This window comes from Oryx dammah, unplaced genomic scaffold (genome assembly GCF_014754425.2).
Source record: "Oryx dammah isolate SB20612 unplaced genomic scaffold, SCBI_Odam_1.1 HiC_scaffold_29, whole genome shotgun sequence".
In the NCBI taxonomy this organism is placed as follows: Eukaryota; Metazoa; Chordata; class Mammalia; order Artiodactyla; family Bovidae; genus Oryx; species Oryx dammah.
The window spans coordinates 87,410,709-87,414,566 of NW_024070213.1; the positions used below are offsets into that span (position 1 = coordinate 87,410,709).

A 3,858-nucleotide genomic window follows, 5' to 3' on the forward strand; every position below is an offset into this window, starting at 1 on the left:
TGGGGGGGATGGGAAGGCCTGGCGGGGCTGGAGGAGACGTGGCCCTGGCGGCGGGCAGTCTGGTTGCCTGCCGCCCAGTGTTTGTCTTCATCCTCTCTCCCCCATTTCGGCTTTTATTTCCCAGTTCCTTCTCATTTGCTCTCCATCTCTACAGGTCTTACTCCCTACCTCCATTCGAGAATTACTGTTCCCTTTGTCGGTGACTCAGACAGTAAAGCGTCTGTCTACAATGCGGGAGACCCGGGTTCGATTCCTGGGTCGGGAAGATCCCCTGGAGAAGGAAATGGCAATCCACTCCAGTTCTATTGCTTGGAAAATCCTTTGGACAGAGAAGCCTAGTAGGCTACAGTCCATGGGGTCGCAAAGAGTAGAACACGACTGAGCGACTTCACTCACTTGTCAATTACACCAGCACGTGTGGGGCACTTCTGCGTTCCAGGCAGTGCGCCCGGCACGGGGGTGGGGTGGGGTGGGGGTACACGCAGCGCAGAGTACGGAGATGCGGAGTGTGTCCTCAGGGGTTCGGGGCGGGGGAGCAAGCCCTCTTCTGGCTGGGAATCAGGGAGGAAGAGGCATTTGAGTTGAGCTCGAGGAATGGATAGGATCCCAACAGGGAGGGGAATGGGAAGTGAAGTAGTCAGAAGTGTTCAGAGAAGATGGAGAAGTTAATCCAGCGTGGCAGAAGTGCAAGAATCTTGATAGGGGGTGGTAAAGGCTGGAGGGAATTTTGGTATCACAGAATAAGAAACCTTGAATACCAAGTCGTATAAGGTAAGTTTAATTCTCCAGGCACTAGTGAGCCATTGAAGGTTTTTTTTTTTTTTTTTTTTTTTTTTAGCAAATGGCAGGCGAGAACTTCTTCCTGTTCTCTAAGAGAGGCACCGTAGCATATTGGTAAAATGCATGGGCTCAGGAGTTATATTGGCCCTGGTTCAAGGTCTGCTTCTGTCACTTATGTGTTGTGTTGTGTGATGGGCAGCTTGACTTATCTGTGCCTCCATTTCCCTATGTATTAAATGGGGGTGATAATTATAGTTTAAAGGGCTGCTGGGAGGATTAAATGAGACAGTGTTTGCAAAACTCTTAGCACAGTGCCTGGCATATAGTAAGGGCTCCAGTTAAGCATTAGTTCTTATTACTTTGTGTCTCGCTGTCTACTTTTGTTTTTCCTTTCTCTCTTCTGATGACCTCCCTCTCATTGAAAACAAATCTTCCCAAACCCATGTTTTTCCTGCCCCATGCCTGGGAATCACCCTCTCACAATGAATAATGTGTTGAATTAAATCAGACTCTAATACAACCACGTCCCCTTATCGAAACACAGCTGTGCCTCTCCCAGGTGCCCAGGCTCCTTAGACCCTTGCCTAGGGAAAGAGATGCAGTTATCGAGGTCCTGCACTCCTTTCTGCTAAATTCCAGCCTCCTTAAAAGCCAAGACCACAGCGCTTCCACGTGCCTGACCTTCAGTAGGTTCCTCCTCTAGACCAGGGGTTGTCAAGTATGCATCAGAATCCCCTCAAGGGTTCTCCCTGAAACAGGTTGCTGGGCCCCCGGTCAGGGTTTCTGGTCATTACGTCTTTGGCAGGGCCCGAGGACGTGCACTTCTAATGCGTTTCCAGGTGACGCTGATGCTACTGATGGGCTGACTTCACTGAGGACCCAGTGCTCCAGAATTGCTGTTGAATGGCTACCCCCAAGAAAGTAAAGTAGCCTGACCACCCCTTTCCGGCCCAGCTGGTCATGAGAATCCAAAATTTGTGTCCGAGGCCTAGGATCATGAAGAGTGAGACTAGGAAATTTTCTAAAACCTTCCCAGTGATTCTGATGTGCAAACAAGTTTGAGACCCACTGGAAAATCCCACGGAGAGAGGAGCCTGGTAGGCTACAGTCCATAGGGTCACAAAGAGTTGAATAGGACTGAGCGACTTCACTTTCACTTTTCACTTTTACCTTGTACTGCCCCCCCATCCCCCTCCCACCAACACTAGTATACTCCCCTTCTCGTTGTGCTCACCTCAGCTGACCCAGCAAGCCCTACTGCCTGCCCATACTTCATTCAGAGGATGCTCAGCTACTCTGAGTTCAAGGGGGCTGGAATTGTAGGGAGACAGGCTGAGAAAAGGAAGAGGAAAGTAGCTAGTTCTGAAAAAAGACCAGAGATTTATATAAATTATAACAGGTAGCAACACTACTAATTCTTAACCCTGAAAGTTAAGTCAACAGCCAGTTCTTGGAGTCAGGCCTGGAATCAGATCTGGACTCTCTCCATCTCTGTTCAACTTCTGCTATCTGTTGATTTGAGGTTTAAAAAGGAGATCATGGATTCAAAGTTCTCTTCCCCAGCTGTTGCTATTTATCCAGAACTTTCACACACATTTCATTAGATTCTCTCAACAGTCCTATGGGACAAGCAAAGTATTATTCCCACACGGAGGGGAAGGGTCAACTGCTAGTTCCCTCCCATTTTACAGACGACAAAGGTGAGTCTCAGAGAAGTTAAAAGACTTCTCTGAAGTCTGCGCAGTTTGGGTAAATAGGGGAAGTGCTGGAAGCAGAGCAGACTGTCATCTCTACTTATTCTCTGTCTGTTCCTTTGCTCTCTCCTTCCCCTGGGTCCCTTTTGCAACCCCTCTAAGGGTTGTTTTACCTGCTCTGAATGGAAGGAAGATGGGGTGCGCTCTCCGTACTTCTTGGGGATGGTCTTACTTTCTTGCCCATCACCCAACCCTCTGCCTGCAGCTTCCTCCCTACTTAGGCCCCTATAGGACTGAAACTGGTAGTCTCTGGGGCACATATCTACCCTGAATTCAAATTCTGGTGCAACCGCCTCGCGAGCCGTGTGAATTTAAACAGACCTCTTCCACTCTCCAGGCCTGTCTCTGCATCAGTGACATAAGGAGTGGTTTAAATCCATGGTTCCCAAATTTAGAGGCCTTGGAGTAATCATAGGAGATTTAGCCCCTGGCGCCATAAAGACTATGAGTAACCCATCTGTGTGTAACTGCTTGACTATGTGTATCTGTATGATTGCTAGGGGATGAATAAAATGCAAATGAGTTTTAATGATGAGATCCAGAACTCAGTCATTATGGTGCTTTCTCAATCAACAGATATCAAAAATACAACTGCTGGAATTCCCTGTCAGTTCAATGTTTAGGACTCAGCACTTTCACTGCCAAGGAACTGGGTTCAGCCCCCGTTGGAAATTAACATCTCGCAAGCCGTGCAGCGTGACCCGTCCCCAGAAAAACAAAACAAAACAACACTAATAACATGTCAAGGTCGTGGAAGTTTTTTGGAAAGAAAAAGTTTGGAAATCCTTTGGAGTTGAGCTTCCATCCTGCAAAGCTACAAAAGGGAAGGGATTTTTGGCCACTAGGGGGCGCTGCAGCCTGGAAACGACGTGGAAACGGGGTGAGAAAGCGGTTCCAAACTGGGAGAGGATATCATCCAGGTTCCAGTCCTGGGTCTAGAGACAATAACGAAGACATGTTACACATAAGGCTCTGTAAGGGAGATGTACCTCCAGATCTGAGGGAGGTAAGGGACCCAGAGGAGACCCAGCACAGTGCATACACCTGAGTCAGTCCCTTCTCATTAGACCTGGAGCTTCAGTTCCTGGCCTGGCTCATAGGAAACTTCTCACATTCCACTTCAGCTATCTTCAGACAAGAAAGGGAGGAGGAAAGAAAAGGTACCAACAAGGCACAGATGGCCACCCCGAGGGAGTGGTCTTGGCATGAACCTCCGGAGTGAGGGGAACAGACGGAGATCTGGGGAGGCAGGGAATCCTTTCTGAAGGAGTTGGGGAGCAATAAGAGAGGAGCAGAAGGTCAGTTCAGGCAGAGATTCTGTCTG

The 3,858-nt window shown here is 48.6% G+C and overlaps 1 long non-coding RNA gene across 1 annotated transcript; it reads left to right on the forward strand.

The window, feature by feature from the left end:
* The first annotated feature begins 633 nt into the window (after nucleotides 1–633).
* LOC120858217 lies at nucleotides 634–3,280 on the forward strand. The gene is made up of 2 exons (XR_005719806.1): nucleotides 634–771; nucleotides 3,111–3,280. It is a non-coding gene; the product is annotated as an uncharacterized LOC120858217 (long non-coding RNA).
* Nucleotides 3,281–3,858: the final 578 nt, after the last annotated feature.